Consider the following 13,843-nt stretch of genomic DNA (forward strand, 5'->3'; position numbering starts at 1 on the left):
TGTATTGTCTACCTTCCAATGTATCTATTTGAGATTCTTCCTAAGTTTTACATAGGGCTGTGTCCTCATGTTCTTAGACTAGGAATAAAGTTACCTTGATTTTTTTTCCTCTCAATTTTGAAAACTAGTGAGATTGAGAAAGGTTCAGTTGTCCAAAACAATACTTTCTTGTCATTTCAGTTCATTTGGCAAGGAGAAGTACAGTCTATTGGGTAATCTGTTCCTTTACATCTGGTTGGCATCCATGCTGTTAAGGTTTTGGGAAAGTCACTAACACCAGGTTTTCCTCTCTTTCCTAGCCTGTACCAAGCTGGGAATGCAGCCTTCACACCATCACCCCAAGAGGCTGGCAGTTCTGGTGAGTTAATGACCCATCTCTCTTCTTTGGGACATTAACTGAGATGATTTGTCAGATGTAGAAGAGAGTGACAGACTTGTGCAAATTACCCAGCGGGAGTTGGGGGGAGGCCTGAATTCTGCACTTATTCAATCTGGAACAACTTTGACCTGCTGACAAAGGCAGAGTTATTTTTAAAAATCCACAAGTCAGCAGAAATCTCTCTCGCAGCTTTGGCTGCTGTTACTACTGCTGCCGCTGCTGGTCTAAATTAGCCTAGGAAAACTGATATTAGCCCAGTAGCTAATAGTCTCAAATGAGATATGTGAGAAATACTCTGAAGCAGTACCTTCTCTCCCCCTTATCCTTGCCTTTCAGGATCAGTTATCACAGGAATCAGACATATGACATGCTACCTTCCCCATAAGTTAACCTCCAGGGTGAACCATCTGAGGAAGAGTGGGCTTTCTGAAGAGCTAATGCCTGACTGCCCTCCAGTCTACTCTTCTGAGATTCCCAGCATTCCTCAAAGTAAGGTATCTATTATGTGCTTTTCTCTTCACCCTTGGTCCTATCCAACAGAATTGTTGCTCTCTGAGCATTAAAGAAACTCAAAATCTCAGGGGAAAGACTGTACTCAGTGATAGAGTTCATGGTGACATACAGAAGCCCCCATGCACAAATGTTAGCATCAGCAGATAAGGTTGGGAAAGATTCTGGTCTGATGCTCAAGAAAGAAGCTGGCAGTCAATGTCTATCATCTATCTGTCTCTCTGTCTGTCTATCATCTATCTATCTCTATCACAAATAGGTAACTCATAGTTTACACATGCTCTTCACAGCCTTTCATCATGGTTGATGGGGATGTCCAAACCACCAACATTTCTCCAGGCCACAAAGATTGCTGCTGTCTCTGCCAATACATTTAACTGGGGGAGGGTAAAACATAAGAGGACAGAGCTAAGTTTTTATCTGCAGCTTTAGTTGGCTTCTTTGTTTGTTAATTACTTTATGCCAGTGGTAGGACCTGTACTGTAGCTTTGGTGTATTTATCACTTCAAAATGGAAAGAAATTGTGCTGCAGTTTTCAGCAATCATAGTACCCAGAGCTACTAGAATGTGGCTCAGGGTCTGCACATGGCCCCAAGTTACAGTTTGCTCACCACTGCTTTATCTCCTCTGTCCTACCCCACAGTCATATGCAGGTGGGTCCCGTTACAGGGAAAAAATAAGCACTTGTAGAATGAGATGTATAAGCCCCAAATGGTTGAAAATCTGGTATTCTAAGTATAAGCTATAAATTAGCAAAGATTTAGAAAAAAAATCATAAAATGTGAGAGCAATGAAATGGGACTTACTCATAACTAATGTACAACTTTTTAATATTTTCCAACTTATTGTTAGAAAGCTACCCTTTATTTTCACATTAGCATTATAAATATACACATGCAAATTCTGTTATTTAAGTATGAAATTAAGTAAAAAAAAAATACATAAACCAAGTCCCTGTTGAAGCTTCTCACTGCTAAAAAAACAACAACAACCCTCATTATATATTGAGAACATTGTTGTCCCTTCTATGTTTGATCTGAAAATACTTCTAAGCTATTAGCTTTCACAGCTGTAATATCTCCTATATTTTGGTTAGCCATTCATTTTTATAGGTGTAACAAAGATTACTCAGGATTTAGCTTATATTGGAAAACCTTATTTATTTGAATGAATGGTACTTGCAACTAACTTTTGTTAAATTGTGCCCACTAATTCATGGTGATTGTACATAGTTCCTCCAGAGATCTTCAAAAATAAGAGAACCATGCTAACAAAGTTCTCCTGCTGCTTTAGAGGGATTTGCTGGGTTATCATGTCTACTTCTCTTGCACCAGCAGACTTCCAATACTATATGCAGGCCCACCTCTCTTGGTGCTTGCTAAGTTGCCTGCCTCACCTGTTTTTATTCTTTAAAGATTCTTTTTATAATAGTTTTTTAAAAAAACAAATGGTAAACTGGCATGCTGAGGAAAAAAGAAAAAAAGAAACCACTAAGGAAGTTGGTCATCAGGGTTGATTCAGTTGATCTGGCAGGCTGGGCAGGAGTCCCCTTCCTCCCTAAACTGCTCCATGTACACCCCTTCTGAAGCTGCATGCTTGGTGGAAGAGGACAACCATCCCAGATAGGAATGTACCGATCTTCGGTCAAAGGTATACAATAGCTGTGCCCCCTGATAGAATCTCCAAACAACCTCAGACCACTAATACTCAGAGTCATCTTTATTTACAACATCTCTGCAACTTACATAGATACCCTCAGACAATGAAAATGGTGGGTGGCTGAAGCTCAGTTCTTTGTTTAGAAGGGAGCATATAGGGAGATCAAAAGGAGTTGACCTCTAGAAAACAGGTGTTTTATGACTGGGCATGCCTACCATGGTAGCCATTTTGTAAGAACACATTATATGCTCTCAAAATTTCCAAGTGTCTCTGTCAGCTCAGAAAGGTTACCTACCTCTGCCATTTTGCAAGTTTCATAATCAGATGCAAACCCTTATCAGTCACTGGGCTATATAATGGGCTAATATCACTGGGAAATCTGGGAGTTGTAGTCATCTGAATGATATCAGGCTGGTAAGATTGGTCCAGATAATGTTTCCAAATCTAATATGATAAAAGAACCATTTCCTCAACATTGCTTTATCTGGTGCCTCATCCATTTTGTGGGAGAAAGCTCATCTAAAATGTCTAATCTAGAGAATTATGATATAGCTCCATTTTGATATATGACTCCATTTTGGATATACGAATTATGATATATGACTCCATTTTGGAATCTTCCCATAGAAACAGTCTCCTATCACCTTAAAGATCAGCACAGTTATTGTAACTGCAATTTCTACAGATTGTATTTGTTTCATGTCATTATTGTCTACTCTTCATCCTAAAAGTACAGACATCTGTGATCTTTACCACTTTATTTTCCCAGTGATCCTGTGAGGTAGACTAGGCTGAGAAATAATGGATGGTCAAGAACATGGCTGAACAGGGATTTGATCCGAGACAATCAAGTCCTATCTGCAGTAACAGAAATCTCCCACTGGCATCTGTTATCAGTTTGCTTCACAGGAACATGTATAGCCTGTTTCCTTCTTTTACTCACAGCCCTATCAAACACAGTGGCTTGGTTAACACATCATGCTAACCTTAAATTATATTTTGCTAAATAAGCCATAGAGACCCAGATTGCACATTATACTAAACTACAAACAAACAAACCTTAGCTTTATGTGTAATCCCCCAGGCCAATATTAGAATACTTCTATCTGGGAATTTGAGTTGTTCAGTGGATCAGATTCCATTGCTAAGAATTGTAACTCAAAGGTAGAGTACATGTTTGCTAGAACTGGGTAGGCTTTCTCACCTGATACTCTGCTTGTCCATGCAGATCCAGCTTCTACAACCTGGTGCCCTCCAAATGTGTTGGTCAACAGGGACCCAAATTGCTAGCCAACATTGTTTCCTTTATACCTGGAGACATCAATTTGGGGAAGGCTGAAGTAGACCATGCCAGGATAGATGGGCCACTGTTCTGATTTGGTACACTGAAAAATGATGTTTTAGAGGCATCAGCTCATCAGGGACATTACACAGTAGCATAGCTCTTTTAATACAAGAGATTAATTTAGAGATGCACCTTAGCATTCCAAACCAAATATCTTAGACTTGCTGGATAACAGATGAATTTTACCCATTAGTTAAAGTTTTAATAAAGGAAAGGATCATATTTAAACATCAAGTTTCCCCCAGAAACACTCCAGATCACCAGCCATTTTGGCTTCTAACGCTTCTGATTCTTTAACATACTGTCAGAACTGTTGTGTTTCAACTGTTTACAAGCCTCAAGTAACTGTGCGCATGAGGATATCTATAGCAGCCACCAAAAACCAACAACCAATTAGAATTTGCCCTTCCTAACCAAGAGCTGAGCACAGAGAACAATTAGTCAATTAGTGCTTGCTTGCAAACCAGTTGTCCGATCTCTTTAATTTCATACCTCAAATTAAGTCTCTCCTTCCAGGAGGGGGGGAGGAAGGAAGGAAGGGTGGGTCTGAGTTTGTGTGGCAAAAATTATTTTGCTTGCAATCTCCTTAGGTTGACACAGCAATTATTCTTTATTTGGGGCCCTGCCATCATGGCATGATTATAGGAGGCAGGGACACCAAGCAGGCCCTCTAGTAAAAGTGCAAGTCACCTCTTGAAACAAAAGCATACTTCCAATTCTGTAGTGGCAAATACTTCTTAAAATGGCTGTTTCCTTATTGGTAGTTAGAACATCACTTGAACAGGGATTTGAACAATTAGACCAGTTGTAAGCATCCCATTATCACATCGTGCAACCAAGGAGAAGGCTCATCTTGGACCTCAATGGAGACTGCACCCGCATATGGAAGAGCTCCAGATGTTGGCAGGTGGCAGCACAAAAAACTTGGCCATTTTTAAAAAGACATAGACCTAGGTATATCTCTTATGCAGTTATATTTGGGAAGGCCTAGTAATTTTCAATAACTCTAAAATAGGAATAAATTTAGCATACAATAAAATCCTGAATGCCATGACCTGATCTGACACTAAAAGCACCTACACACCACTTCACTGGACCTGCAATCGAGAAGAGAAGAGAAGAGAAGAGAAGAGAAGAGAAGAGAAGAGAAGAGAAGAGAAGAGAAGAGAAGAGAAGAGAAGAGAAGAGAAGAGAAGAGAAGAGAAGAGAAGAGAAGATTGTTTGGGAGTGTGAGTTTGGCTAAACTCACATTGCTTCAAGGTACAGTTCTCCCATTTCTTTTCCTCTCTCTCTCTTTTTTTAATCTGGTTGTACCAGGCAAGCAGGCAGAATTCAAAAGTCCCCAGAGTAGCCGCTTTTCTACATAAGTTACAGAAGGTCCTTGGACCTCCTGAGCAGCTGGTGTGAAGCTGTAATTACCATAATTAGCTTTGGGACTGTGTTCCATCCCAGTGCCAATTTTGTTTCTACAGTAACCAGGCTGAAGTGTGTGTGAGTGTTTGCACGCACCCCAACAGGAAAAAGCTCTTTTTACAATCAGAAAGATCATAAAAAAACAACATGGGTGCCAGTGCCAAGCTCCTGGCTTCAATACAATTTCAGTTGTGCAATATTGGATCATACAAACTGTCTGATTTACAGAGCAAAAGACTGTTTTGAACTAACAGTCCCTGCCAGCATCTTTGTTTAAATGCATAGTGGTAAACGGATTCCCAACGGTCAATTATTTTGAAAGAAGTTACATGGAGTTGCTTGGCAAGTGGGCAGCCATATATGTTAAATAAATAAATAATGTCCAACATCATTTGTTCTGAGCAGCCCTCCCCAACCTAGCCCATATCAGATGTAATGAACTGAACATTTGATCTTCTGGCTGGGGATGGTGGAAATTGGGGTTCAATACATCTGGAGGAGAAAAGATTGGGGACTGTTGGCAGTAGAAGTGTGGGAACAAAACATTTTATACAAAGAAATAAATATGACCACATTTCCTAATTGAAGATACCACAGCTCTGCGGAACAGAAGCTTCTTAGCTCAGGACATTGTGTAGCAAAGTAGGGGCCTCATTTTAAAAAAATGATCTGTTTTTTTGTGCCAGTTACTTGGCTATAACAATACAAGCCAAAACTATAGCTCTAAACATGAGTGAGTTCCACCAAACCCAGTGGTCTTTCTTGGCTGTGCATATGCATTATCTGTCAGCCTTATGAGGTAGACTAGACAGGAAACACGATCAGATGAGATAATTCTATTTTATTGTAAGGTTACATTAATAGAATCTTGCAAGTCTGAAGGTAGTTCTCTCCCCCATCCCCGTTATAGCCCCAAAACTAGGGAGGGTCTCTTCTGAGCCTCTTACCCCACTCACATTCCTGATACGGGCTAAGCTGCCTTTTATCTGACTGTTCCCTTGGTTGCCTCTCATTCTCCTGCCTCCCAAGGTCATTCCCACATAACATTACATTATCTGATGGGCATGACGCTGTCTCTCCACTTCCCAGCTGGAAAAAATCATCTGGGCACAGCCTAGACTACCACATCTGGTTGGTTAAAGAACTACTGAAGGTGATGCAAGGAAAGCCACAGAGCATCCACCTTGCAATTGCCCTGTTCCTCCAGTATCATGGCCTGCCTGATCCAGGCTCCATCTGCCTATTATGGCATAGCCAACCCTAGCAGAGGCCTCACTTATTGATTCTTTTATTGAAGCCCCTCTTCATGATTCCTCATTCAGAGGATTCTAAGGTTGTGAATCAAAGTGAGACTAAACTGTTCACAGAACCATATCAATAACATTAAAATGACAAATAAATGTAGTGGACAATGAGTATATACAACCAAAAGATAAACATAAGAAGAATAAAATAGATTTAAACAAATTATTTGAGCAGGCCTGGAGCTACTATAATTTATCCATTTGCTATGTCCTTCTTCCAAAGTGCTCAGAGCAGCATGCACAGCTAACTTTCCTAACCTAACTTTATCCTCTTCAAACTATCTGAAAGAAACTAAGAGCTTTTCCACAGGAGTGAATGGAAACCTATCATGCTATGCCAGCATAGTAGTCACTGTCCTGATTCCTTCTCTTGTCATCTTGTGTGTTCTGTGGTTGGCTAACCAAATGTATTATCCACTTAAGTTGGCAGGGGAATATTTTGAACTGGTTGTTTATAAATAGCCAATACCTTGTCTGGCTAGTCCATCCTTCTAAAGCTCAGGGTCTTCCTTCATGTTAACATTACCTGGATGTGGGAATTCACCTACTGACAGTCAAGGATGGTTTAGTCAGATGAACACACATCCTTAGAAAGGGAGGGAGAAGTGCTACAACTTTTAGGCACCATCGTATTTTTGCAGTTTCTGGGATTTTCCATTTAAAAAAAAAGCTTCCAGATGGAATTGTGCCACCAATGGTGATGGTCCGATAAATATGGCATCTAGATTCTTAGTTGTGTAGGGTTGCTTTCTGGCAATGACAGAACACTCATAGGAATGCTTGGGGTGGCCCAGCAGTTCCTGAAGGAGGTGCTTCTTTTGGAATAGGGAGGCTAAAGTTAACATAGCAGTAAAGATATTAGTTCAAGGTGGTGTCCATCCCCTCAGTTTACATATCTGATGGGGATGATGAGCCAGGGATATCATCTTCTTTCAGGCATCCACTAGACCTATATTCAGATATCCCCTGTCAAGATACAGGTATGGAACACCTCTATGCCTGTGATTTGTTAAGGCAAAGCTAGATGGCTGGATTAAAAGGTTGACAGTCACCATCATGTGAAATGGTCAGATACTCCACAGTATAAGCAGTAAGTACAGTTCTGCTGGCCCCCAGATGCACGATTTTAACAAATGTTAAGGATTCCAATCTGTAGAAGAAAGGAAGGGAGGAAATAAGAAAAGCAAGAAATGGTGTCTTCCCTTCCTGCCTACACTCACCCACAGCCCCTCCTTCTATCTACTGTATGCCCAGACAGATTATAGCTCACTACATATTTCATCAGACAGGCCCTCCTTGAACTGGTCAATTAAACCTTTCTTATTCCAGCCCACATCCTGTGCCTGCAGTTGGAACTCTGCAGCATATTCCTGCACCAGAGCTGAAGCAGTGAGGAACTCATCTGGTCTTAGAAGTATATACAGTTTGCTTTGAGCAAGGAAGGGAGACGTTTGCTTGGCTTTCCATCATACCTATCTAACAAGGAAGCAGGCACCAAGGCCAAATTGTAGGCTCTGGTGGCAGGATGTGCAGGGCCTGTGGCTAGGAGAAGGCCTAGTTTGGGTGGGTTCTATGGTCTGAACTAGCTGGATCATCTAGCTAACCACCTGGTATAGACTGTGGAGCAAGGTGTTGGCTAACTGCTCAGTGGGGCCCTGGGGATTGGTAGCCATTCTTTTGATTCTGGAATAGGAGTATAATGGCTCCCATCTCATTCTTCTGGGACTGAAGAGAGAGCCATCAAGCTAATGAGCTGCTGGTTTGAATTCAGTAGAAGCTACCCAGGCATTTCACACAGCAAGGAGAGATAAGAATTTTCATTGCATACTAGAATGGAGGATTTAAAGCAGTCAACCGCCCTCTGTAAACATAATATTGCAGTCTCCTCTTATACCCACTGGAAGTTAACTGGTGCTTTTCCCCCCCTACTTTTCCCAAAGGTTAATGAACTCCTTGCTTTGTGCTTCTCAGGCTTGGTGTTACGGAGCAGGTAGTTGATGATGTATTTGGCATTCCTGTTCTGGGAAACTAACTTCCAACATAACTCCTGTGCCAGGTGTCTGTGTCCGAAAAAAATAAGAGAGACAGAGGTCAGAGTTGGATGTAGCCCAAACGACTTCTCACATGAAGCATTACAGCTATTACTCTCCTGTCTCCCATGTGGGAGTATTGTAGGTTGGGTCAGTTACATACATCTAATGGGCCCCAAGATGGGTGGAGAAGCATTATTTGATTTCACTAGCTGCACTAAGGTCACTGCTAACATAGCAACATAGCTAGAGTGTGAACAGGTTTTTTTCTTTCCTATCTCAGACATAACACACACACACACATGCACGCCCCTCCATTTTGAATATTCTTTCTCTGGAATGTTTGAGTAGGTGCAGTATGATGCTCAATCCAGATGATACTAGACGTTCCCTCTTTTTTTCTTTTTTGTAACAGAGAGAGCTCGGAGATGTGAGGCAAGACCTTTTCAAAGATCTACTATAACTTTCTTTCTTCTAGTAACACTGTTTGTAGAAAGAGAAAATAGTTAGAACATGCAGAGTATTGTTTTTGTGTCTTTCCATTTGTAAGGTAACCATTAGCTTGGCCAGAAGAATCCAATTCATTTCTATGATCCTTTCAAATACAATTTTAAACAGTTGGCTTGATTTTATTTGTTTATGTACAGCAAAAAATTATATCCTGCATGTCTCCTTTGAACAGAGATGCCAAAAACAAGTAACAAGGTGTTAAAAATGTATTCCAATAAATAAAATAACAATTATTAAGGACTAACACCACATCTTATAATTAAAAGAAAACAGAGGCAAGAGTAGATTCCAATTACAGAAAACTGCATATATTTTGATGAAGAAAACCTTCAAATGCTGGCAGAAGAGGAAATAAAGAGGAAGATAATCTAAGCCAGGAGTACACATCTTTTCTATTCTTAGGGGCTGCACATGGCTTTTGATTGGAGTCACACTCCATAACACAGTAAATGGGTCCAGGACAAAAATCTAAATTTGCTTTCATATTTACATCTAGTTAAAATTAAATATAGTTACAGAAATGCAATTATTTTCCAGTCTGGCATTTAATATATTTTCTCTGTTATAACTTTAAAAGTTAAAGCTTGGTGGCCACTTTTGCTGATCTGGGCTACACCAAGTCTGCAGGCAAAATTGCAATCCTGGGGCCCTGAATTATGCACCTCTGATGCAGGTTGTTCCAAATATAAGATGCTGCCACAGAAAGCCCTTCCCAGACATTGTTCAAACTTCACTTCAGAAGGCAGCAGCCCCTGCAAGAAGATCAGATGAGCTGATCTTAAAGGATGTGCTTATTCAAAAACTGTCCTTCAAACGGTTTGACCCTAAAGTAGCTATCACTGAAAAGCTCCATCTTGAAATGCATTTGGAAATAAAACAAGCTGACTTGATTTCTTGTTGATGCAACAAAATTTTGGAAGTCCTGTGAAGTGGTAAAATGGAATCCATTACTTCAGAAGAAAGAGAGCAAGGAAACATCATTTTTAAATGCTGTTCTACCCTATATACTATGTCCTGGCAGCTAGAAAACCAATTCTTAACACTTTAACATTTCACCAATTCATTCTGGTGCTTGGGCTGAACAAGACAAATTATTCTGTAATGACTTCATCATAAGTCCAGGTCAAAGCTATTTTGGGGTGCCTCTCCAAAATCTTTAAACAACCTTTCTGTTCCTCTACTTTTTTTCTGTATTGTTACTAGCAGAGGAGGAACAAGGTAAACACAAGAAGGGCAGCATTGATAGTCCTCCAATGAGTGGCAAGTGTCTGCATTACAACCATATGTTGTGGCCCAGTGGTAGTAGCTTGAAAACAGTGGGCTCTTAGCAGCAGCCTTGTTCCAAGATAAGTTGCTTTTTGTGCATTTTGAATATTTTTACACATAGCCTGATCCTGGGCAAGATTCCTTGAAAAGATAACCTCACTATGTTCAGTTGGGCAAATATGTATGCATTGTTCCATATCCTTTTCAAAATAGTATTTTTTCCCAAATTCAGCTTCTACTTGCAAAGGGACAAGATTCATTGAGCACCCCAAGGTTCTGTTCTACTCTTTCTATTTCTCATCAAGCTTGAAAGTGATTAGCAGTTCCAAGTGATAAGTTCACTGACCCAGATTTGATTTCCTATGGAAGGACTTCATTGGAAACTTAAAGTATTCTGTCATATCTGTGCTTACCAATATACAGGTTAAGTATAAGAACCCTAACACAGTCCCAAAACTCATTCTTCCTGCATTAGATCTTCAGTGCTACAAAGCCCATATTAAGCTCTCTTGGATTTCTCTCTCAGGAGTTCTCAGTCTCTGGCCCAAATTTCAATTTCTCTTGTTCTTTTTTCACAGAAACATTTACTGGAACTGTTGGGGAAGTATAAACAAGAAGCGGTAATGAAGCTTGATCACTGAATCAGCCTGCTAGGTCCAAGGAAAAATGCAAGCCTTGTGATTCCCAAAAGACTTGGGTGCAACTTTCTGAGCTTCTCCAAAAGTTGGCATTGAACTGCATTTTTAATGTAATAGAAAGGGAAAATTATTAATAACCGAAGGAAAATGGAATTATATATATTATTTTATTTAGGCTTAAATTGAATCAAGTCTAATTTTTGTCCCCATCGGATTATACATACTTTGAGGCTACTGTTCGATGACCTTAGAATAAGGGGAAAGTATGACTTTAACACTGGCATGGCTAAGGATAACATAAGCCTGGCTTGGGTGTAAGATGAAGGCAACTTTATGGCAACATAGCAAAAAGAAAAAAGTGTTGGTGGGGCATGTTTGTGCCATAATTCTATATAAGTGCAGGGAACAGCCCAGATAGTATGTGTGAAAGTTCCAGGCTCTTGTGTTATCCTGCAGAAGCTAATGCAGGGCTGAGGGAGTTGTGCCCTTCAGATGTTGGTGAACTACTATCTCCAGGAGTCCTCAATATTGATACTGCTGGGTAAATAACTGAGAATTGTAGCTTAGCCCATCTAGAAGACCATCCCTTATCTGGAGGTTCTAAACATGGCTCCAAGTTGCCCTCCAAACCTAGCCCTGATTGCTTTAGCAGTCCTGCCCTTCTAACTAAGTAATTGCTGAAATCATCTCCCACCCACTGGCTCCTCTCTGGCAGCCACATTCCTAGCTCCTCCCTTTCCTGGCTCCAAGAATTTTCCAAAGACAAAATGTAGCCAGTCGCCCATTGAGTCTGGAGAGGTTGAGTTACGTCCATAAAGGCCAGTGGGAGTGTTTAGTCTGGGGCGCACATAAAGGACTGAACTGTGCTCTGTGCTCCTGCAGATGCACTGAGGAACTGAGGGCCGCTTGGTGAATGCCCTGGATCACATAGAAAGACGTGTCTTTGTTCTCAGCCAGCTCGTACTCCTTCCTAAACATCACTCTACTCTCTGTTAGGCACTGTGTTAGTAAAATTCAGCGTCTGAGGGTTTCAACATGGGTGTTAACTTTATACATTTCACAGCTCCAGTGGTTAAATAAATATATGGTGCCATGCTGACTTGCAGGCAGTCTTAGAGGGGAGGATGTGTGGGGACACATGGCTTCATTGTGTGATTTAGATGGATTAACTGATCTAAGAATCACCAGCTTTGAAACAGGATTTGAAAGTGCTTTGTTTTCTGTGATGAGGAAGTACATTCATTTTCCATGATGAGGGTGATGATGATAGTCATGATGTTTTCTGGCATCATTATTCCTTCTTACAGTAGACTACTGAAAGGACTTTCTGGAGAGAGAATACCTTTCAGAGGTGTTGGACCACAACTCTCATCACACTAATTGGGGATGAGGGGGGATTGTAGTTCATACCACTGGAGGACATCATACTGGGGAATGCTGAATTTGATCTGGATATCAGAGACTTCTGATATTCACTATCCCAGATTGCACAACATATCTCATGAGACCAAGGACGCTCTCAGACAGAAAGCTGCCTACTGTATTTCTGTATGAGCCACACTTTTGACCATGTCTGTACTAGAAGCATGTTATTCATTTGCATCAAGTGTGACCAGGCTATTCTGTCATTCTTAATTCAGAAATACAGCCTCTTGAAACAACTAAACATAGAGTGCTTTCATCCTATCAGCAGACTCAACCCCACAAAACATGTAGTCTGAGTTCTTCTGAGAACAGATAAAACTTCAGTGGGGAAAGATGTTCTATATAAGGTATGTGGGCCTCATTCTGAGATACACTGATCTTTTTAAAAGGTAACAGTCTGCAAACGGAATGAAAACTCTAATCTCTTGAAGGGAAAGTTGAATTTAATTGCGTCCATTTATGAAAATATAAATCATATGAATTTCACAAACTTTCCCATATCTTTTGAAATATGAAGAGTGTAAAAATAAAAATGGAGGCTTTCTGAATTAAAAACAATCTAGATAGTTTATCTGCATCAGTCTATATATACCAACAAAGCTAGGCCAGGGCAAATGTATGGACAAAACAGCACTATGGATTTTCATAAATGTTGTCATCTCACTGAAATTGATTGGCTACATGGGTCTCTGTCATCATAACATTTACTATGTGTTCCCCGATTGGCTGGAAAACAAATAGGTGTGAAAACAGAAAAGAACACAGAAGACAAGAATAATATGTGTGTGCACATGTGTGCGTGTTTGTGTATGTGAGTATAGAAAAGAAAAATTCACACAACACTCAAATTGGCAATTTGTGCATCAAAATTAAATGCCATTAAAATTCAGCACAGCATTTGACTTTGAACACAAATAGATAAATAAATATTGTCACACAATATTCTTATCAGTCCTGTTGGCTCAGGCCAGCAAGGAGAAAACATGGGTATCCCTCTTTGCCTCCAATAGGGAGTCTATTCTTTGCAACAGCTGATAATCTAGCGTTTCAGCTCTCTTTTGAGTTGCATCAGAAAAAAGGTCTAGATGAGGATCCTGCAGATTCTAAGGGTATTTCCTGACTTGCACCAAACCACAGTGCAACCATGCCTTGGCAACCCCTTTTATCTGCCACATGCTCATGATGTCATCTTCATTTCATCCCCAGACCATACCTGAAGCAGCCTTAAGTCATCCTTAACAATTCTGGTGTTAGAGTAGCATTTTGCTTAAGCAAATGACAAGCCATGGCAATTTTACCAGGGGTGCAATCTGATGCTTTCCACCAGGCATCTGGTTAGTGCCCCAGCTGGGTGGCCCTTAGGG

General features: G+C 40.5%; 1 long non-coding RNA gene across 1 annotated transcript; it reads left to right on the top strand.

The window, feature by feature from the left end:
* Positions 1–280: 280 nt before the first annotated feature.
* Positions 281–13,128, top strand: LOC148214206 (uncharacterized). Its single transcript, XR_015798386.1, has 4 exons — positions 281–358; positions 716–873; positions 3,777–5,153; positions 10,995–13,128. It is a non-coding gene; the product is annotated as an uncharacterized LOC148214206 (long non-coding RNA).
* The last annotated feature ends 715 nt before the right edge of the window (positions 13,129–13,843 follow it).

Source organism: Python bivittatus, unplaced genomic scaffold, assembly GCF_059951505.1.
Source record: "Python bivittatus isolate LINGU-HERP-01145 unplaced genomic scaffold, Pbiv_v1 ctg000700_np1212, whole genome shotgun sequence".
NCBI lineage: Eukaryota > Metazoa > Chordata > Lepidosauria > Squamata > Pythonidae > Python > Python bivittatus.